Genomic DNA, 24722 nt, shown 5'->3' on the forward strand with positions numbered 1-24722 from the left:
AAAATGCCAAATTTCCATATACAAGTTTTGGGACTACATAACTCTTTTACGACTTTTTTTATAACTGAGCTTAACGGCGAAGAAGCAAACACTTTTAAAATCATTTAAAGCTCATATGAAAACTTTTGCAAACAAAGTAACTGCTTCAAATTGATATAAAAGAATTACTGGCCCTCGCAACGAACAACAAAAACAAGGGAATTGTCAAACTGCTCTGGTTGAGTTGTCAAACGTGTCGCAGCAGGGGCGCGCCGCACGAAAGTGAAGTGGGAATGAAGAGCGTAGCAACGCTGCGGGCGTTGACGGTTATGCTTGCTCTTAGAATGTTGTTGTTGTATTTTTTTGTTATTATTGAAATCGTTTAAGTTATTGTGTTTTTTACAGCTTTTCATGCCGCAGGCGATGGCTTAAGCGTTGTTGCTTTTGTTTTGTTTTTATAGCCTAAACAGGGTATATTTAGTTTAAAAGGAAGTTTGTAATACCTAGAAGAAGCAAAGGAGATATTATGGTATATATATAATGTATTTATATGATTGGTGTGACAAGTTAAGTTGATTTAGCCAGGTCCGTTTGTATATACCCGGACTAGTCCCTCGGTTTTAGAGATATTGCTCTGCAATTTCATACATGTTCTTTTATTGCTAAGGAGCCGCTTATTTGTCAAAACCGCCGATATCGGATCACTATAGCATATAACTGCCATATAAACTTACCTATCAAACTCAAGTCCTTGTATGAAAAAGTTTTTTATTTGAAAAGCTATGCTCACGAAATTTGGCTTAAATTGATATACATATAAGGCATCGCTACAACTCGTGGAAAAAAATTCTCAGATCGGATCAATTTAGCATATAGCTGTCATACAAACTGAACTATCGGAATGAAGTTCTTGTATGGCAAACTGTTTCATTTAAAGAGTTATTGTAACCAAACTTATCACAGATTATTATACAAGACAAGGCTATAATATCTGAAGAAATTGTTCCGATCGGGTCACTAAAACATATAGCCACCATACAAACTGACCTATCTAACTCAAGTCCTTGTATGGCAAACTGCTTCATTTGAAGAGTTATTGTCACCAAATTCAACACAGATTATTGCTTTGTACGAACTCTACAAACTCCAAAGAAATTATTTAAATCGGATTACTATACCATATAGCCGCCATACAACTGACCTATCAAACTGAACTCTTTGTGTGCACAACTTTTTTATTTGATAAGATATCATCACCATTTTTGGTGCACATGATTTTCCTAAATATGGCTACAATACCTGAAGAAATTACTCAGTTCGGGTCACTATAACATATGTAGCTGTCATACAAACTGAACGAATAAAATCAAATTTGTGTATGGAAATTGCTTCATTTGTGTAGGGTATTAATATTTTTTATTGGTATTTTTGGGACTCCTCCTCCTGCTGCTGCTTCCAGCTGTCGCTGTTTCCCATTTTATTTATTTGCATTTTTTACTTTTCCCTACCGCTTTGTTGTAATCAAATATCACTTTTATGATGTATTATTTTTTATTTCACTGTCGCAGTCATTCGGTCCTTTGAAATTTAACTGCGCCGCTGTATCTCCATAGAGGTGTAAGTTTGTGTGTATGATGGCATGCTAAATATCCTAATTCCAGCGCCATTAAATTACGCTGACAGTCATTTGGTGACATAAACGTTAGCGGCGCGCTACAACTATAATGCAGTGGTCATGAAGCGCTTTCCGCTGATTTCCCAATGGCCTCTGAAAGCGTCACCGAAACACTTATTTAGCGCTTTTCCACAATTTTACGACTTTACTTTTGTCAATTCATGCAATTCGCTCGCTTTTTACACCCCAAAAAAGTTGCCGAGATTAACATATATACGGTATATTGTGGGGTATATGGGTTTATGTGTGCTATATAATTGCGACCTATATGCTGAAACGCTTACTTACAACAACAAAAGTTGCTATAAAATTAATTCTTCTACGCAGTAAAAACTCGTTTCTTTTGTCGAAGTATCTTTTTTACACAACTCTTTCGGTAGTATTTAAATTGAGTCATGCTGATTTGACATTTACGAGCTAGAACCCTATGAAATGTTCTCCAATGTGTAAAAAGGGTTGCAGTCTGCTATTCAATTATTTGAGGCAGAAAATCGGATACAAATTGTTCAACATTTCAAATTAATTGAGTTGTTTCTTAAGGTACGTTGATAATATCTAAATTCTTGGACGGGAAGAAGATAATCGGTTTAACGACTTATAGGGAATGAACTACAGCTGTTGTAAGAAAAGATGATGCTAGAGAAGAGAGTCCTTAATGAGTTATTGTTTTGTTTTTACCTCGTAGTACAGTTATACTCCGTCGCATGTTGTAATATTGTCCACCCTTAGCATACCAGATTGATTACTGGCTTTAGAAGATCTTCAAAGTTGTACGAACTTGGCTATTCGTGTTTGAATAACTCTTATATCAAAAGGATAACCGAAAAATGTTGTCTATTTTGGTTGCTCAGGCTCGCGAGACGGTATGAGGAATAAGCTTGGCTAGAGCGCCAAAGAAACCTTGAACCAATTTTTCATATATAGAGCCATAATGCACTGGACATGTATTTCTTCTCCTCTGAAAACCGTTTTTTGAGGAAGATGAAGGCTTTTGTATTGTCGTTTATTTATACACACTGCAAAGATATGAAAAATCCTCTAGAAATCTATAGAAAGCTAGATACTTCCTTCTGTTAAATCTTCAGAACGTGAACTAGTCCCTCAGTTTTTGAGCTATCGATCCGCAATTTTTCACACGTTCCTTTTCCTCTAAAAGCTGCTTATGTGTAAGAACCATTTAAATCGGAGCACAATAGCATATAGCTTTCATACAAACTGAACGACCAAATACATGTCACTATATGGAAAACTTTTTTATTTGCTGAGACATAGTCACGAGCTATATCATGGATTTATATACAAATCAGCAGTATAACATCGAAAGAAATTGTTCAAATCGGACGACTATAGCATATAGCTGCTATACAAACTGAGCGACCAAAAATATGTACATATATCTTAATAAATCTTAACACGGATTACTGTATTGCATATGTAGATACTTTACCATATGTATGTATATCTAAATTAGCAGTACTTTAAAGCAGCATTTAAAATCAATTCCGTAGTGTCAATAATAACAATGAGTTTCGAAACTTTAAACACCAAAAATTTTTCAAACACTCAAACTCTTATGTCTGTCCATATGGTTGTGGTTATGCGCACATAAGTGAATACTATGAACTTAAATTTGCAATATTTTCCGCTACATTAAGCAAGCAACAAAAGCTCTGATGATTTTAAGTTTAAAATCATTTCATTGGAAATCACCCCTTTCACTTTGCTAAGTATATGTATGTATGTAAAGCGAGTAATGATATTAGATATGCTAACGAGTTGTACGCCCTGCGAGTGGGTCCTTCACGCCCTTTGATTGATTAGCGGGCAGCAAGCGGGTAATAACGCAACCCCGGCCAACTACAAACAGGCCCTTATGCTGCTTCAGTTTGTTATGTCGCTCTGTATGTGCGTTACTTTGTGCGTGTGTGTATGTGTGGCACTTCAGGCGTTAACTTGAATGACTGACTTGCAGATTGGCATACATATCGACTATTGTTAAATGGACACGTAAGGAAGTGCTAAGTTCGGATATAACCGAACATTTCATACTCTTGCAACTTGCAAGGTTAGAAGCCGGGGTTATATGGGTTCCAGGGGAATTTTTCAACACAAAGTATTCAATTTCATTCGAGCATCTCAAAACCTGATTATAATACCTAAAAAACTTCGCCTTATAAATCGCTGCTTCGGATCCGGTTTTAGATCCAAAGTCTCTTAGGCGAAGTTGTTCGGAATGACTTGTAGCAAATTTCTTACATATGCGATTTTTTAGAAAAAAAAATCGAGCCCTTCTCATGTACATACACATAAAAGTGTATTATAAACAAATATAAATTATAATACAGTAAATAATATATAGAAATTTCAAATAATTTGGTTACAAACTCACCTTTTTAAACCTTTTAAACGTGCCTTGGCAATATTACACCAGGCGCTACTTTTTATAACAACACTATTGCACTTAATAACCGACACACGCGACGTACATTCATACATACACTCATTTACACACCCACGAACCAACCCGATCACGCACTTAAAGAATTGGCACAATATAGACACTCGTACTTTCGAGGAACTTAACGCATTACGACTTTCACGACACTATTTTTTTCATTTACTAACGATTTTAACTTTAAACTAAATAAAAACACAATTTAACAATTAAAACAAATACTTTTCACTAATTTTAACAAATATTCGCAACATCAGCCAAGAATTATGTCCACTCACTCTCATTACTACTTGTAAATACATATTTTACTGTTACATTGCATTCCTCAATTGGAATAATTCAGCTGAGTTCCCCTTAATTTCGCTTTCCACTATTCTAGCAAATTCGAAACTCTTCGAAAATCTCTCAGTAGTCTTCATTAACTATTAATATTACATGCATAATATTTTGAAGGTCAATTTCGAATATAAAAAATTTGCAATAACAATGCAAACAATCATAGCATCACTCATTTCCATTTCTCAATGATGCTCACGCAGCTAATACCCTTGCTGAGCACACAGCTTCATGTCACGCATAGGATAGTAAGAGTGTGTGTATGCGAGCGCCTTGAGCAGCATTGATATGCAGGTGTAACACAGTTGAATGTAGAGCGCGTAACTGATAAAGAGAGCCTTGAAAGCGAAAATGAACTTATGCAAAAAGTGAAAATGAACTTATGTGCAAGGGTGCTGGAAGTTTTGGTGAGAGGGCGGATTTAGGATGAAGAGGTGTTAAGAGATCAAAAGAGATCAGTTTTATATTACAGTAGAACAACAAGTAAATAAGGAAATTATAAAAATAAATATGGTATTGGAAACATAAAAAGTGGAATTTTAGAGACTCATAAAGTAAATCATTATACTCTTTAGCAGCAGGTTGCCAGCGTATAAAAATCTCAAAACTGTTGCGTATTTCAACTACAAATTTCCGCTGAAGTATTACTTTTAAATAGCAAGAGCTTATAGAAGGCGATTAAATAGTGAAGGGTGCACGCAGCCAACAGAGTTACGCTGCCGTGGCCAGCATACCCGCACATACACACATACTCGCCGTAATATAGTATATATGTATGTATGTCGGTTATAAAGCATACCATTTTCTTTGGCTTAACTTTATGGTTTTCCAGTCGGTGGAGCATTCAAACGGCGGTGCACCAACTGGACTCAATGAATGCCGGAATGAATGAGTGACTTTTCAACTTAAGTTTCGCCCCCATTGTATCAGTAGGGCAGTGTTCTTGTTACTTTTGCTTGTTGCTATTGTTGTTATTATCGCTTTAAGTGCGTCCATAAATTTCCAAGCATTCTGCATACAAATACTGGTGCGTTCGCCGCTGCTGTTGAAAGGAAGACAACCAAACACACGCACACATTATTGTGCCCGCTCACACTAGCTCTTCTTCTCCTTTCCCCACCTCTCCCCCCTCTATCTCTCTCACTGCCCACTCACTGCTAGCAAGTGCCCATCCAATCGAAAAAGTGACTGCGATCTTCTGCAATATGGGCACAATGGATCCCATTGTTCTTATCAATAGTAGCAAGCAATCCTAACAACAACAACAACAATTAAATAAGAAAAAAATTTAACTTCGATTGCAACGCAGCTGTAATACCCTTCACAAATAAAAATGTTTTCCATACAAGAACAAGATTTTGATCGGTTGGTTTGTATGGCAGCTATATGTTATAGTAGTCCGATCTGAATGATTTCTTAGATGATTGTAACATAGCCACAAACACTAATCTCTGCTAAATTAAGTGAAGATACCTCGAATACTAAAAAAAAAATTCATACAAGAACTTATTTTTAGTCGGTTAGTTTGTATGGCAGCTATATGCTATAGTTATTCGATCTGAACAATTTCTTAGAGGATTATAGCGCGGTCTTGGAGAATAATCTGTGCCGAATTTCGTGTTGATATCTGTTCAAATAGAAAAGTTTTCCATAGAAGGAGTTGATTTTGATCGTTCAGTTTGTATGGCAGCTATATGCTATAGTCATCAGATATCGGCGGGTCCAACAAATAAGTTGCGGCTTGTAGAGGAAAGGACGTGTGCAAAATTTCGAGTCGATAGCTCAAGAAATGACGGACATACGGACCTAACTAAGTCGACTAAGCGCCTTTCCTGCTAGAGGTTGCAAACTCCGCGGCAAACTTGTGCAGGGTATAATGAGATGCAAACCAACAACAACCAAATGGTCAATAGTAAGAAATTTTACGCAGCATAAATAAGCAAAGGAAATGCGGAGAAACTGAAAGCAGCAGCAACAGCAGCTGAAGTTCAAGACGAAGCGACAGACGAGGGAGCGGCGGTTGCTGAACAGCTCAGTTACATGTTTTGTATGTATGTTTGTATAAACTCCTAGCATAACAAGCGAGTCAGTAAGCAAGTATTGTATTCCTTATGGTGCCAGTAACCTTTTTACCAGCATTTACGATGCCGTTGCCTTGGAATGAGCAGCGATTTGAGTGCGGCTTTTGTTTCTAACCCTCAAACCGTAAAGAACAAAAGTACAAAACTACAGAATTGAGTGACGAACAAATAAACGAACGAATGGACCAAAGAAATGGACTTCATAAATAGTAACTGCCATGTATGTATATATGAAAGTGTGTGTATGTTCGAATGGATCGTGGACCAAATCAGTGACTTGAAATGCCGACGCTGCATTGAGCATTTGATATTTCGTTTGAGCGAAGTAAATTGTGAACTATGTTGAAGAGCCCGCATGGAAAAAGCTGCCGTCGTACTACTGTGTGCTTGAAACGGAGTTAGTGTTTACTTCAACACTACACTTCGAGACTTGTGTGTGTGATACACTTTCATTCCGAACTTAAGATAATTTTTAAGCTCCCGAGACGCAATGCTACAGAGCATATTTCAAGACTGTTGGACGATACCTCCATCACAGTCTTACTGATGGTAGTCTTAACGGTATTAGATCCGTCAAAAGCCATAAACTTAAAACCGAACCTGAGCGACAGCACAATGCCTAACCAAATGAAGGTTATTTTTGGAGCTTTCCATCCTACTGGACGGTTTCCTGAAGAGCTTGTCTCAAAAATCCTGTGTGACGCCTGTATCGAAGCCCCTTTGAAGCTAGTCTTAGTGGTATGAAGTCCACCAGAAACCATGCACTTGGAACCGAACTTAAGTTAACATTTAGACTACCGAGTCTAATTGCCACAGAGCATATTTCCAGACTGGTGGGCGTTACCTCCATCAGTCTTAAAGGTATGAGTTTCGCCATAAACTTGAAACCGGAGCAGAGCGACAACACAACGCCTATTGAACTTAAGGTTATTTTTGGAGCTTTCCAACTTATTGAATCTCCTCCTCAGGAACTTGTACCAAGCCGCCTGCACGATACCTCCGCCTAGACTTACTGAAGGTAATCTTAGAACTATGACGTGATTCAGAAGACAAAAAATTGTGCCCATGAAGTATTTTTTATAATTAGCTCACAGGTTTTTCAGGTCTATAAGGTATGAGATTCGTCAGAAGTCATAAACTTGCAACCGAACCAGAGCGACACCACAACGCCTATCGATCTAAAGGTTATTTGGAGCCCTTCCATCTTATTGGACGGTTTCCTCAGAGCTCAAGAAACACATTTTATAATTAGCTCATCAAACTCACACCTTATACGAATCAAAATATTTTCAATTATTCACTCAAGGAGCTTCGCCACGTTTACTTCGCACACTTATTTTACAGTTAGCATATGTTTGGACACAACAATGGAAGTTGTACTTACAGGGTAGTCAACAGCATGATTAAATCAAACAAAATAAATAAAGTACCTCCTACTTTAGCTTTTACAAAGCTTCCAAAGCAGCATTGACTTATGTATTCTCTACATAATTTGTACCGTATCCTTAGAGTTTTTTCGGCCATCACACGCACCCTTTCTTGTTAGATGACTATTGTTTTTATCGCACAAAACGCAAGCCAACGCTTCGCCTATCGGACCAGCGCGCCGCAGCAACTCGTTTAGTCCCTGAAAATTGCTAAAAAGTGCAAAGTGAAACGTGCTCAATGTGGACCATTTCACAGTCCGAAAGGATAATCAGAATGCAAATGTTCAGTCATTTCGTAGCTTAGACAAATAAAGGAAGCATTTGGTATTTTAATACAAAGCAAATACTTGCAAGCAATAACAGAAACTTAACACCAGTATCCATCAGCGGCGTTCTGGGCTCCAAATTTATGGTGTTTACATGATGTGTATCTAAACGGTAACAACTAATCTAAATGGAAAAGAAACGGTATTTCAAATGCTTAAACATACTGCTGATGAAGGCTTAATATTTTGAAATAGCTGGCGATTTCCATTGCGCAGGAAGTACGTTGTTTAATTGAACGACGGTTGGGGTCTTTGACAAGAATATTGCCGTTGAATGAAAACTTCAGAGGCGGTATTTGCTGGTTTTAAGAGTTGAAGAGAGGAGATCGGTTATGAAAGTCATTATGATGGGATTCCTGTTCACGTAGATGAATCCAAGCGCCTTGTGTCTGCTTCTACAAATTGCTGGGCAATCCAGAATCAGGTCTTCTGGAGTTTCCTGTACCATGTCGCAGAACCAGCAGTTTGCGCAAGAAACTATGCCCATGTTGGACAAGTGCTTCCTGAGCCTGCAGTGCTCTGTTTAAAGCGCGACAAGGAGGCTGAGATTGTCTCGGAGGAGGTTGATCATTTTCTTAAACCATGTAAGGTTGTACCCAAGCAGAAGTAGGTTTGCATGACGCATTCCTGCTGCCTGCTGTCAATGCTGTTCTCTCCCCCCACTCTCTAGTCTATAGAGAAGACGTAAAATGTCTTGTCACTCCCATGAAGTAATACCTTATCTGGTGGTTCCGTGGGAGAGTCTTGAGTTGGGATTAGGTTAGGTTTAGCGGATTAAAGTCCCGCACTCCGGCTTTCGATGCTTCCTGCTACTATGAAAAAAACTCTCTAGTCTGCGTAGAGCTGCTCCTTTTTAGTGTGGCAATCCACTGCAATGCATGATACGGGCCTCATCATCTTGGACGCTACCTTAGAGAAAGGTAGTTCGTTGTCCAACTCATTGCCACCTAACCCTTTATGCCTCGGCACCCAGATTAGGTGTACCCGGTTGCACATTGATAGACGGTTCAGTTTTCCTATACATTCCTCCATTAAAAGTGATTGTACCTCATACGCTGAGATCGCCTTTAGGGCCGCTTGACCATCGCTATCTATAGCAATAAGCGGTTTGCGTTAGTTGCGGTGAAGATTGATTTCTGGACACCGACTTGCTCGGAAAACGTCCCATTAGTGTAAGGATAGTTTGGAATGCGGTCCCGCAATACCTGCTCGAATGCCTTCCGATATTTTTGTGCCGTCAGTGTACCACTGAATAGTGCTGCCCGCCTTACTGCAGAGAGCAATTCTGAACTTTATTGTGAAGTTAGCCCTCTTCGTAACGGCGTCACTTGGAAGTGGTGCTTGTAGTGTGTCTTCCCCTAGAGCCTTTGTGTTACATACTGAGTGCCAAACTTGTTTTGCCATGTTCAGAGTATAAAACCTATTTTGATGTTCACGGCCTACAGCTTGGCCACAGTACAACAGAAGCAGGTTAACAAGAAGATTAAGACAGCTTCGTCTGGGGTTTGGAATGTATTGGTTGGGAATTAAATCAGTATGAACATGTCGTAGTCTTATCAACCCGACTGATCCCTATAATAGATAGTTAGACGAGGATTGCACCGCGACCTTAGGTTTATTGTGCCCCATCCCTGTAATAGCTTGGGGGGTTTTACCTATGTATGCTTGCTTACTACATTTTTTCTGGTGCTATCTTACCCAATCTAGTGGATTTCATAAAAAGAAAAATTTGTCCGTCATTCCAAATTTAATCCACTGATTACTGGAGTCACTTCCGTTAAAGTTCAACTCATATTCAGCTAACCCATACTACATATCTGTATGGCATGTAAAGAATTTTGCCTGCAAGAAAAGTCACGGTTGTCTCTATGCATCAGCAAATCGCAAGAGCAAAAAGCCGAGGCTTCGCAAAGCACAATGCGTGAAGGTTTGGGAAAAAGGAAAAAAAAATATAAAAACAAAAGATGCCTTGAAAGAGGCGAAACGCAAACGCATGGCAAATCCCAAGGCGGGTTGGAAAAACAATAGCCGAGCTCGAGCTGGCTGCTACAGGAATACAAACGTTGCCACTCTCTTAGCCCGTTGTCAGCGACGCACACTGAACCCTTAACCCTTTTCAGCGACACTACCGAGCTATCAGCTAAACTACACACACGCAAAGGCGTCTAATGGTGCGTGCGTAATGCCAGTTCGGACGACGACAAGAGCAACGCACACACATGCGGCAATAAAATAAACAAAAGAGAATTTACTAAAGGCAAAAAGCGAAAAAAGAAATCTTAAAAAAATAGTCCCACAAAAATCCTGCCCCGCTCAATGCTAGCCGTAGAGCTGATGTTGTGTGACTTCGGTCATTAGGTATGCTGGTCGTGTGCGTTACAAAAAGGCGACACCCTTTACAGTACGGACCCCATTACGTTGTTTAACCCGCTGCCGTGCGCACCCTCCGCTCACAGCTGCGTTAAGCCTTTGTTTCGTGAGATGCCTTTGCTTTTTTGCAACAGTTGCTGTATTCTACATCATAATTGGCGCACTTTAGTTTCACAAAGTCACAACTACGCTGTCGCTACTACTGCCATTGTTGGTGTATAATTTTGTTGCTGCCATTTAAGTGGAAGTACCGAGTTGTTGACTTATGCCTGTCAACGCACTGCCAACTATATTTCCTTAGATTTTTTCCCTGTCGTAGGGCGGCGGACCCTTTCATCTAACGCCGCCTTTGAGTGTAGCTGCCTGCCACCCAACATGGACTCCGTTTCCGTGCGCTGTCAGCGCGGCAGTGTAATAAGTTGTCATGCAGCCGTTGCCGGTTTATCCGCTCAACCGCTTACGCTACGCACCCGCTGCCGGCAAGCGGATCTTTTGCGCACTTTCCGTCGATATGCAAAATTATTACATTTCTGTGCTGATTGCCGTCCGCCTGTGTACGATGTAGTATGTATGTAACGCTGTTGGTAATCGCCTGCCAGTGTTGCAATAAAGCTCCGGCGTTGACTCACAGTACTCGTTAGCGTCGCCCCTACTGATGTCGTCAGCTGTTACTGCAATCATCATTTGTGTGCTATGATTTCTGTAGCTGCCCAAGTGGGAATTGTATTTGTTAAATGGTCTCAACTCGTTTTCATTACGCTGCCCTCAACGCCGTCACCGTCGCCACCGTCCACCAACCTCGTCCATCTGAGTGTACGCCTCAGCTCCATTACTTGTGCGCTGCCATACCATCACTTCCGCTGGAGTGACTACTGTAATGATGGGTTTTGCATTTCCCTTGCAAGTCCGCATGTCGACCGACTCACCGACCGATCGAAATGACTGCTTGCTTGCCTGCCTGCGTTGCTGATTGCTCGCCCCAGCTGAGCCCGGTGCGTCGCGTTTCGTCTTGACTTAGCCTGGCATGGACATGGCTTGTAATTATTGTGCTACTCCTTTTCCTGCCGGCAAACCTAAGCAGCACTTATTTCCCAAGCTCAACACAACTCAACGCAATAAGCAACAGTTCAATTTCGAACCTCTAACTGCGAATGACTACACACAATATACACAGCGACTATACACAATTAGAGCTTCCACATGTGTTTGATATATTGTTGGATGGCGGTAATAATACACCGTTGGTGCACCTACTGGATTATTAGACACTCCATGCGAAATATGGGCTTTTGATAGAGTTCAAAGTTCGAAACGTTTCCATTCAAATTATAGTGAAAACTTAGTAAAGTAAGTATAGTATGACGTTAAGACTCGATCCATATGCTAATGGAGCTAGATTTGGAGGCGATTTTACATGACTAGTATTGGAATGTCTATTGCTTTTTTAACTTGTCGGCGCAGTACAACTTCTTTCAAATTACCAACCCGAATTTTGCAGGCAATTAACTTGATGGCGGAATCTAGCGTTGCAACTTCGTGTTGGATTCTGTACCAAAGCCGAGACATGACAATGAGTACTCAACTTAAGATTTTTAAGTAGTTACTGCTGGACTAAAGCTCTTAAAACGACCAACCCGGCTTCAGCAGCCAATTATCTTGATGTCTCAATGTAAATCTGTGTTTTGAATAACACCTCCCAGTTCATGCTCCGACAAGTTGACTTTTCAGAAAAGTTTCCTTGTTCTACAAAGTTGGTTTGTTTTGGTCTCTTTCTATATTAAGTTTCCTAATATTGGAAAGAATGAATTGGGTCAACTGCATATCGAAGAGTACAGAGGCTCTTGTATACCATACAGTATCGAACTTGCTAGTCTCTGTATTTATAGAGTTGCTGAGTTCATTTATCTTCCAGAAAAGGACTGATTTAGAATAAATCAATTTAATAAGAGGAATGTCGATTTCGACAATATCTAATTTACATTTCATTTGCAGGCTGCTGAAGCTCAATGAAAAGTTTCTAGTAAGCCAGGAACAGCTAGTTACTTGTCATTTATTTACCACCGTAGGGTCTTATCTACCACCGCGCCGCGAAACCTACACCTACACCGGTTTCTTCTTCGAGCACAAACCTCCGAAGCATATATAGGTGAGGTGGAGTCACTGGAGAAGAGTCACAGGGAGATTTCGCTCAATCAGCCCATGTTTCAGACTGCTAGACCACTGTTGTGTTCTTCAATCAGGAGTGACAGCCATCAAGGTAACAGCATATGTACGTCTCCGAAGCGGAGCTCCAAACAAGCCTCTAACTCACTGACTTTGAGTTCATAGCTAGTTAAAGAAAGCATAAGCCCACTAACAGTAGCATCAAGCTTCTTTCATATTAAACTTGTCTGGGTGCCCGGTCTCAACGGAACCGTCGGAAATTGTAAAGCCGATGAGCTTGCAAGAAAAGACTCCCATACTCTTATTCCATCAGGCTAGGAACGAGTAGGAGTTGCGTTGTCTTTCGTGCAAGCGGGCGTTGAATCTACGTTTTGTTAGTTTTCGCGTGAGCTTACCAAGCGTTGGTCAGCAACCAGGTTCCGAAAACCTTTGGCCCAGAGTGAAACATAAAAGATCTATTGGTAGACGTCCTAACTGGACACTTTCCCATTGGAGCTCATGCGGTGAGGTAAAGATTTTGTAAACGCAACTTGTTAAAGTTAAAATGAGGAATATGAGGTGGAAACAAATAGACACTTTATCCTTCTTTTTACGAACCTGCCGAATTGGATGGAATTCAGAATAGCCGCCTGAATAAATTTGTGGCGGGCTCTAGGCCTGTTACTTGATTTATACTCTGTTTGGTTTGATATTTCATAACAAGGGCTTACATCGGATCAAGTGCGTCGCACGTTAGGTGAATGAGCACTCATCCAGATTTTCACAAAAAAAAGGAGTTTATCTATGTAGCTAACTTTTGATTGAAATAATAAGTTATAAAACTGTTAAAACCGTTAATACTCTCGCATTTAGTGTGACGACAATCCAGCGGACAATGTTGAGATGCGGTAACATCCTCAAAACGTTTGGTATTCGCAAAGTATTCAAGGCTACTCTCAGCAGTAAGGCACCCACGGCTCGAGAACGTCGGAGAGAATTGGCGCAGGAGTCGCAGGATCACGCCACAAACTCTCCATACTTATGGGAAGTTTTGGGAGCATATTCCAAGCAGAAACCTTTGCTTTTAGTTAGTGCATAGAAATAAACCTCCAACGCAACTATCACAATGAACGTTTATTTATACTCAGCGACAGTCAAGCCGCACTTAAAGCGATCTCTGCGTACGAAATCAAATCGGTATACAGGATTGTACAAAACGGCTAAACAGTCTATCAGATCGTAACCAAGTGCACCTTATCTGGGTGCCCGGTCACAAAAGCATAGCCTGGAATGAACTGGCTGATGAGCTCGCCCGCTCCACAGCATCCCGAATTTTTAGTAGCGGTTGGTCCCCATACCACAAAGGAGATGGTCGGCAAGGATGAAGGAGTGGGTAGGAAGAAGTATTGAGAACAACTTACAACCTTAAAAGATTTAAATATGTAAAAATTTGTAATCAACTTCCTCAGGGGCAAACTCAGACCCGAGTTGTGTTAGGAAACAAGGCTTGATTTAGCGAACTAAGAAAAACTAGAAGGATAGGATTGCAGGACCTAGCATTTTTCTTAAATTTGGGATTTTTTTTTGCAAGTTTTTGCAAGCGTATCTCACTGATATGTTTCAAGATTTTCTGCTTAGTAAAGCCACATAAGCGGCATCCATTCATGCACAAGGAAACTCTAACAGTATGAGACCCATTTCCACCATATCTACCAGCTTGAATTTTACTTTAAACAATGCGGGAGATTTCTGCGCTCTGTACAATTTGCATAGCCTCACGTACTCGTGGTGTTGTATAATTCTTAATGCAGCATCTAATTTACGAGTTTCTATTAAAAATTTAACAGAATTTTTATTTAAATTAGAATAAAACGCGCAAAAGCTCCCAAAGCACCGGGAGCGGGGGCACGAAGTGGTATGTGATTGTGAGCAACACTTGAAAGTGGAAAGTTGGAATAGAAGCGGCAGCAAAGTTTTTATCATTTTTACGATGCCGCCAAAGCCGCGCAACAACAATGTGAGCAAAGTGTAGCTGAAGGATGTAAAGATGGTTGAAGAAAGTGCCCATAATAGTAGGCAGCTACGCAATTGTGGCGCTCTTAGACAATTGAAGTGGCGGCAGCGGCTAAGAAAAAGCAGAAGCAAGCAACGACGAAGCAAAAGCGGAGAACTAACGACACAGCTGCAATTTGTGCGCGAAAGAGGAGCACAAGGATAGCACAGTGCGTGTGTGTGTGTGTGTGAGCCCCACACAGCTGTTTCAGGGGCGTTACAGCGTAAAAACTAAACGCCACATTAAAGCGCCCAGGCGTAGTCAGCCAGTCAGCCAGCTAGCAATCTATCCTGCTTTTAATGCCATTCTTCTTTTATGAGCTCAAGCCGGCCCGTGAGCAAAAAATGCAAATTTATTTTTGAAATTTTCTTTCACTACGCTTGTGTGTGGCGTTTCGTGCTGAACTCGGTGGCTCAGTCGGCGAGATTGCGAACATTGCTTGCTTTTAATATCTTCTTTTTAATATTTTTCTTTGCTGCTTTCAGCCGCATTTCGGTGTCACCAGGATTTCAGGCAAATGTCGCTTATAACAACACATGCGTAAATACAGATATGCTTGTGTGTGTGTGTGTGTCACACATACAAAGTAGTTAGCTCAGCTGTTGTTTTGCGCCACCAACACTTCACAGCCTTGAAAACGAGTCCGTTGGGAGCCGCTGCTTCTTGTTGCTTTCTGTCGCAATTGGCAACAAATGTTGTGAATGTGGTAATATATCATAAATTTCCATTTCCTACTACCTACCCAAATGGTTTTCTAGGTAATTTAAATTTTTTTTGACTTGCCCTGTTGTTTCTTTTTATTTTTATTTTCATTTGTATTTGTGCTTTCACTACGCCGCCATTAGTTTGGCCACAGTTAGTCCCCAGCTGGCAACAAAGTGTCTGCAAAATCTATGAATTCTTTGGAAAGTTGCCTTTTTTCTCAGTTCTCTTATGTATTTATTTGCATGTAGCAGATTAAAAAGTGAATTAATTTCTGGATCCCATAGGCGTAAGCAAAGAATTTATTGAGAAAATTTTATTATTTTTGTATTATTTTTCGAAAGTGGAACTGGTAAAATATGTATGCAACTCGATGTTGAATTGAAAAAAGACCCACAAAACAGTTGGACCGTGGATATTTATGAAGGTCGGAAAATTGAAAATTTAATTGAATCCTGGAGACAAAATATATTTGAACTCAATTGCAGACGGAGCAAAGAGTTTCGAAGAAAAAAGTGAAACCAGCATAGGTTAGGTTAGATTATTCTACTTGGTAGTAAAGTTAGTCATAGACCAGTTTTGTTGCTTTGCATTACCAGATAGAGTTCAGTTACGAAGTCAATGAGGAGTAGTCATCCCTTAGGATGCCTGCGCTTGACGCGAATTTCAAGTCTGTGGCCTCACTACTGATACTTCCTCCAGTGTATCATACCGAGGGGACCCCGGTTAGATTGATAAATGAGGAATGCACCGCGACCTTAGGTCTATTGTGCCCCAGTTGCTTACAGCGTAGTCTTGCTAATGCGGTACAAGTGCACAAGAGATGCTGCAATGATTCTCCGGTGCCTTGTTCTAGACATTTCCTGTAGTCTTCTTGATCTGTCAGTGCTCTGGTAAAATGAAAGCTGTCATCGAAGCGTCAGCTCTAATTATGACAAAACTACGACATATACAGTATATTAGGCGTCAGTCAGTCCGTACGATAGATGAGACTTAAAGTCTTTCAACTTAATCCGCTGGTTCTGTGGAAAAGATATGAGTTGGTACCGCACTCCGGCTTTCGATGCTTCCTCTATATATCCTATATATACTATAAAAAAGCCCCATCTTGCGGTGGTGTGTTGCCACCAGACAGTGACCAGTTAGTATTCCGTTCATGTTCCTGCAGTCTCTTCTACCGAATGCCAATGGGAAATTTGTGTACTTCCGATCTACCATTTTGCACATGACTTTTGATGTTTGGCACTCAGGTAGCTTGTTTTATCGTGTTTTGATTTTCTTTACCATGTTTCTGTCGAGATCATCGTATAGACAATGCATGGGTTTCCCAAGACCTTTCTAACCGATATCCTATGCGAGGTTACTGCTTGGCTACCTACGTAGATGTTGACTCTGGAGTTTCTTATTGATGCATTAGTGACTAGCTCCACAGCTTTCCCAATAGCAAAGACCTCAGCTTAAAATATACTGAAGTTGTCCTCCAATGGGGTGGAGATCTTCCTCTTCCTTTTCATCTGATGATGTCATTGTCCGTGTCTCCGCACCACACACCATAACAGGCATGATGAAGGTTAGCAGTACCACTTCTTTGCATGCCCTGTTAATCCTACATATCTAACACCCCTCTACCTATGGTCCGACCTCGTCGAAACGCTAGTCACTCAGTTTTTGAGATACCGTTATGAAAGTTTGAATAAGTCGTTTTTTTCCACAAGAAGCTGCAATTTGCCAGAACTGCAGATTTCGGATCACTATAGCATATAGTTGCCATACAAACTGAACGATCGGAATCAAGCGCTTTTATGGAAAACTTTTTTAATTGGCAAGGTATCTTCACGAAATTTAACATGGACTATTTCCCAAAGCTACGGTATAATCTGCGAGAAAACTGTTCAGATCGGGCTACTATATATCTGCCATACAAACTGAACGATCAAAACAAAGCTTTTGTATGAAAAACTTTTCCATTTGAGGAGATTTCTTCAAGAAATTTTACGTGGCTAATTGTCCAAAGCAGTGGTAGGACCTCCGAAAAAAGTTTTCCATATCGGGTCACTATAACATAGTAATTGTGAAGGGTATTATTGCTTCTGTGAACAAGAAATTATCGTTTTTTTTTTCGTTTCATTTCTATAAATTTATTGCAATCATTCGAACCAAGGTTACACTTGTATACTTGTAAACAAAAAAAAAAAAAAAAACAACTAAGTGAGTTAGCTTGGAAATGAAATTGTTAGCTTGTGCATCCTGTGTGCATATCCGCCGTGCAAAGAGCACCCTTTCACATATCCTTTCACCGTCAGTCATTACATTTTGTTGCAACGCAATTATTTCTTTTCAACCACACCCCTAAAAACCCAACGAGATAAATTGTAATACATTCTATCTATAATAAAGTCATTCTTTATGCCACACACTTTGTACAACAACACGGCCCAGACACACACACACACACACACACACACAGACAGGCAGGCACAAACGAGTGCAACGAAGTGCAAACATTTCTTTTAATTCCTTTATGCGCTCGTATTTAGTATGTTGCCATGTAATTTCCGAAGTAATGCTCCTGCTCGAACTTACTGCCATCCTGTTTCCTTCCTTCCTTCCCCACTGGCATGCTGCCTGTCGCTTCGCGCTGCGCTGGTGATTTAGTTGTTGAGTTGATAGATTTGTTGCCAACGGCACTTTTGCACTTTTGCTATTCTTTCCCTGCTTCAAATGCATCGCCGAGAGAGAGGTGAGTGGCATTGGTGTCTTTATTCTTTAAGTGTGTGTGTGCGTAGGTGTGTGTTGAGTGTGGTTGCGCCCGAGCCAGTGCCTCGGATGCTTTATGCGAAACGGAAGTTTGCACTTCGTTTGTGGTTAACTAGCAACAATTTCATTATTTCTTGGTAAGACAATATTTTTTGGTTTTCCTCTCCATTCGTTAGAGGTGAAGCAGCGAGGGTGCTTAGTGAGCGGTGACGGTTGTTTGTGGTGGTTTTGCACTAACAAATTTAGTACTGAAAATGCTTAGGTGCAGATATATAAATATGGAAATAACAGACATAAACGTTGCTAGAAATTTTCAGCTTCGAGTTAATATTATGATATTTTCAGCTATTTTCACTTCTCGATTTTATCGATATTTCATGAAATAAAATGTTATCGATTTTTCATTGACTGTTTTAATAATGATATTTCCAGGTATTTTGATCTTTTATCCATATACTAATCGACGATAACGATATTTTGATCGAATATATCGATATTTTATCGAATAAGGCGTTATCGATTTTTTCTTAACTATAATGATTTTTTCAGCTGTTTTATCTTATACCCATATCTTAATCGACCATATCGATATATAAATCGATTATAACGATATTTTAATCGACTATATCTATATTTGATGGAATAACATGTTATTGTTTTTTAATAACTTTTTGTATAATTTTTTAGCAGTTATTTCTTCTTATATTGATGTATTAATCGACTGTATGGATATTTTATCAATTAAGGTGTTATCGATTTTTTATTAACTATAATGATTTTTTCAGCTGTTTTACCTTATGTACATATGAAGTATGTTAATCGATTTTTTGATATTCTAATCGAATATATCGAGATTTCATTATTTTAATTTTATGTATTTTTCAGCTATTGTTGATTGACATTAATCGATATTTTAATCGACTATAAAATCAATTATATCGAAATTTCTTCTAATAAAATGTTATCGACTCTTTTATTAACTGTTTGTGGCATTTTTTATTAGTTATTTCTACCTTATATCAATATGTTATTCGACAGTATTCATATTTCATCAATTCAAATGTTACTGATTTTTAATAACTTTTTAGCTTTTTTAGCCTATATCGGTATATTAATCGACCATCGATATTTTATCAAACTAAATGTTATCGATTTTTTTTAACTCTTTCTATAATAATTTTGCAGCTATTTTTGTCTTTTTTAATAGACTTAAACGATATAGAACACGACTTAATCGAGATTTCATTAAATCAAATGTTATCGATTTTTTATAATGATTTGTTAGCTCTTTCGCCCTAAATCGATATATTAATCGAGTATATCGATATTTTAAATAATTAAATTTTATCGAATTTTTTTATTGAGACTTTTGTAACGACAATTTCAGATATATTTAGCTTATATCGATATATTAATTTTTATATCGATATTTAATTAAATCCAATGTTACCGAAGAGTTGACGAAATCATAAGAATCTGAATAACAAATTTTTACAAAATATAAAATATTAGAACTTTAATCGATAACCGATAAAATATATATCTAAAAACAAAAATAGACCTTTATTATATAATTTATCATTTATACAGCATTAATCAATAGGTCTTTAATCGATAATCGATATAAATATATATCGATAATAATAAATTGATATCGTGATATTATCGAAAATATTTACCTTTAATTGATAATCGATAAAAATTATATCGATACCGATTTATGTAATTACATTACTATAATGACGATATATGATGATTAATGGTTGACATTGAGTTTCTAGTGAAAACTACAAAATAAATCTTCAATCGATAATCGATAAGAATATATATCGATACTTAATAATAAGGTTAGTACGATAATATTATATCGTGATATGATGTTTAATTGATGATATTCAATTTCTTACGAGAACAAAAAAGTTTATCTTTAATTGATAATCGAAAAAATTTATCGATACTTATTTATGTTACTAAAGTTTAATTATGACGAGATAAGAAGGTTGATTACTGATATTGAGTTTCTAGTGAAATCTAAAAACAATAGACCTTCAATCAATAATCGATAAAAAATTTATATCGATACTTATTTCGATAACCGATAAACATGTATATCAATACTAATTTAGTTTACTGCAACAATATTATATCGAGTTATCATATTTAGTCAGCTGATTTTTCAAATTTCATAATTGTCATTTTATCCCTAACCTCACAATTTCTTAGATTGATTGATTGATGACGTATTTTCTAGCTTCTTCGTAGCAGCTCGGCACGCAGCGTAAAAACCCCCAAATCTTAGCGTTTCTAAATCATTTACCTTTTTTAATTTCTAAAATTTAATAAACACGCATACCCGAAAATACAAACAAACATACATATATCATTATGATAAATTAATTTGGTTTACAAGCAATGTAAGAAGAAGCAGAAAACCTATTTTTGTTTTGTATTCTTTTTTTTCGAAAAGTTTCGCCGATATCATTAATTAGTCTGCTGACATGTTGGCCCTTAATACCGAGCAAATAAATCTATTAGAAATTCCACAATTTCCGTCAAACTGTGCCACACAACAAGCGCCAACGCTGACTGAACGCTGACCTCTGGGCCAAAACGCAAAAGCAACAAAAAGGTAAACTGCTTAAACGGCCCGCTTTGGCATGTTTACGGCTTTTTAGCATTAACTTTGTTAATTAACTTGGTCAAAAAGGCAGTTGTGGGCTGTCGCACAAGGCAATACCGTTATGTTTATTTTTGTTTTGGAAATATAAAAAAAAAAAACAAAAACGAGGAAATAAATAAAAAGCATAAGGTAACTTTTGGAACCTACGGAGTATATGTATATTTTAATTTTATATACCCTGCACGGGTTATATTAAGTTTGCTAAGAAGTTTGAAAAAGTCAGTAGTAAATGTCGGAGACTCTATAAAATGTGTATATATAAATGATCAAGAGTCGATTTATCCAGGTTCCTCTGTCGCTCCGTATTTATATACGCAATCTAGTCCCTCCGTTTTTGAGATATCAATCTGAAATTTTGTACACGTTCTTTTCTTTCCTAGAAGCAGCTTATGTGTCGGAACCGCTGATATCGGGCAACTATAGCATATAGCTGTCATACAAATTGACCGTTCGAGCTGTAGTTCTTGTATGAAAAACTTTTTTATTTGTTAAGATATCGTCTCCAAATTTGACACTGATTACTACCTGCAGTTTTACTATAATATCAATTAAAATCGTTTAGATCGGTTGCCTAAAACATATAGCTGCCATACAAACAGACCCATCGAACTATAGTCCTAGCAAAAAAAACTTTTTCATTTGATAAGAAATCGGGTCGGAATTTGGTACACATTATAGCCTACTATATTGCTATAATATACGAACGAATCGTTCAGTTCGGATAACTATAGCATATAGCTGCCATACAAACTGAACGATGAAACTCTAGTCCTTGTATGGAAAACTTTTTTATTTGTTAAGATATTGCCACGAAATTTGGTATCAGTTATAAGCCAATAGATGTCTATAATTTCCATGGAAATTGTACAGATCGAACAACTATAGCATATAGCTGCCATACAAACTGAACAATCTAAATCAAGTTCTTGTATGGAAATTTTTTTTGGTGAAAGGTATTATAGTTTAAATGCAGATGAAGTTAACGGTTTTTTTTAATGTTGTTGTTTTTTCTGTTTTAATAATTATTCTCTCCGCTAACCTCCGGTTCTTTTATGTCATATAATATACTTATATTCATATTACAAAGATCTATACCGGACCTCAGCATTAGAATACTGACTTCTCTTCGGCCTTCTAAGCGCTAACACATATCTAAGCATGTAACGTTATCGCTTTCCGTGTCTCGTGCTGATTACATGTGTAACAGTTGTATGCGTTATAAATATTACAGAAATATTTATATGATGTTTATGATATATGACAGCAACTTCCGTCGAAGTTAACCTTAAAACGAGCAAACGTCACACATGCATACAATCACAAACAAAGTAACGGCTATACAGTGCACGGCACGGCGCTAGAGCTCGGTCCTATCAAAGCCACGCAGACATTTGCAGGCGCAGGAAATGTTGCAATGCAATAGAAATAAATTTGTGGATGCGTGTGTGATTGTAGGCGATAACACACTGAGTGACCACGGCGCCAACCAACCAATGTGGCATGTGGAAGCGAGCAGCGCGCCAACAAATCAGCCAAGCGAAACCGAGTAGTCAAGCAAGCGACCGAGCGCCCGACCAACGAATCGTTCAAGCGGCCCGACAATGTGTTAGCCCGGCTTGGCCGCACAAGCTCATAATGCAAAGGAAATGGTCACCAACAGCGCAGCGTTTAGCACACACACTCTCGCACACTCACTCGCTCACTGTACCGATTTCCTACGTCGGAGCCAACGTGCACGACTTAAGCCTGCGTCGTCGCACGGCCGCAGTCGCTCAGCAGTTCAAACGCTTTGTGGCAACGTAAAATTTCATTTCATTTCACTTCACTTCTCGGCAAAATCTCATAAATTTCTTTCAAGTGTTCTACGAACTTCATCATCCCTTTACGACAGGTTCGCCAAGCGTTCACTGCACAGCCCTTGTTCGCTTTGCTCACTTGAAAGCGCACAATTTCCGCTGCTGTGTGTTGCTCCTGCTCAAAGTAACAACTCGAAAATAATTAATATTTATTGCTTACAATGAAATATTATCAAATTGCATAATTGCCCATTCTTAACGGACTCGCCTGGGCGGGATTGCTGGCATACACCGGCTGCTTGATTGGTTGCTTCGGTGTGCTTACTTTATGAAGTTTGATGCGGCAGTGTGCAAAAGAAGAGAGTATGAAACATGCAACCCTGGCGGAAATGAGAGCTAACTGTGTTGGAGACGTTGTATTGTACCAGCAGAAAACATTCCTGAAGTAATTTGGGGGAATGCTGCTAAGCCTTGGCCGCATAAAACTCCGGCTCCATTCCGGTTACATAAATCCGACGTCGCCTAAATAAATTGGAAGAATACTGCTAAGCATTGGCTTCATAAAACTCCGTGTCCGTTCCAGTTACATATATCCGACGTCGCCTGAAGTCATTTAAAGGAATGCTGCTAAACCCTGGGCGCATATAACCCCGGCTCTAATTCAGTTACATAAAACCGACGTCGTCTGAAGTAATTTAAAGGACTGCGGGTCCGTTCCGGTTACATAAATCCGACGTCGCCTGAAGTAATTTAAAGGAATGCTGCGAAGCCTTGGTCGCATTAAACTCCGGATCGTTTCGGTTACATAAACCCGACGTCGCCTAAACTGATTTAAAGGAATGCTGCTCCGTTTCGGTTACATAAATTTGACGTCGCCTGAAGTAAATTGGAGGAATACTACTAAACCTTGGCCGCATTAAACTCCGGGTCAGGTACGGTTACATAAACCCGACGTCATTGAAATGCTGTTGATTTGGCCGTTATCTTTAGAACCAGCTCTCTAATGTAAACTTTTTCCTTTGAGGTCGCGCATACTTTTCAAGATTTTTTTTCCATATTTTTAAAGCAGCAGCACAACCTCTAACTTTCTTTTGCTTTTACGCTGACCACATTTTTTGCCCTTCTCACACTCTTTCTTCTTTTGCACCGCACTCACTGAACTTCCGTCTTCCACTAAATTGTTACTTTTATATTGCTGCGTCTCACGCTGTTCGTTCTAACTATTTGGCTTGTCACTTTCCGGTTTTGATATATGAAATAAGTTTAGGTTGAGACATTCCGACTCTGAAGGAAGTCGCTCGGGTAATTATTGGCGCTGGACATGAATGGCAACATGTGTGTTCGTTGTGAAAAGGAAGAATTACTGTTTGGACTATGTAGTTAGTTCTAAATTAAGTCGGCCAGCAAGTATTTTTATAACTTTGTGAGCACTATGCTGATGTGATAAATAAATGGTGTAATTTATGACACAGTACGTGGCAAGACATTTTCCACTTCGGTCACTTATTTTTATGCGGAGACGTCTATGGAAGTTGAAAGGTAGGTTAGATTAAGTCACGTCATCCATAGATCTCCTGGTCCTTAGTAATGAAGGTTCAGTCAGACGTATTCATCATACAAAACTTCGGACGGCAGGGTACTTTTTCGAATCTTCAGAGCGACTTGATGTCTAGTTTTGGTACTTCATTTAGTCTCTTGCACTGCGAAGCTCCTAGAAGTAAAACGAGTTCAAAATAATGCTTAATGGAAGTATATCAGTTGTTCCAGCGTTTCTCTCCTGCCTACTTCACCGCACTTTCTACACTTTTGAAACTTCGTATTGTTTCCTGCGTAGCTTCTAGATATCCAAGACGGAATTTAGTTAATGCTGAACAGAAGCATAGGAGATGCTCCAGCGTCTCTCTTCAGCTTACTTCCCTGCAATTCCTGCTTGTATCGCTATT

General features: G+C 38.9%; 1 long non-coding RNA gene across 5 annotated transcripts in view; it reads right to left on the reverse strand.

Moving 5' to 3' along the window:
- LOC126761174 (uncharacterized) overlaps positions 1-24722 on the reverse strand; it is a 951325-nt gene that overhangs the window by 678643 nt on the left and 247960 nt on the right. The window contains exon 1 of one of the 5 annotated variants that reach the window (XR_007667329.1): positions 4044-4323. The exons of the other annotated variants lie outside the window; for them this stretch is intronic. This is a non-coding gene — a long non-coding RNA (uncharacterized LOC126761174). Of the gene's footprint in view, positions 1-4043; positions 4324-24722 lie in introns of those variants that run through there. 5 annotated transcript variants of the gene reach the window in all.

Source organism: Bactrocera neohumeralis, chromosome 6, assembly GCF_024586455.1.
Source record: "Bactrocera neohumeralis isolate Rockhampton chromosome 6, APGP_CSIRO_Bneo_wtdbg2-racon-allhic-juicebox.fasta_v2, whole genome shotgun sequence".
Classification (NCBI taxonomy): Eukaryota; Metazoa; Arthropoda; class Insecta; order Diptera; family Tephritidae; genus Bactrocera; species Bactrocera neohumeralis.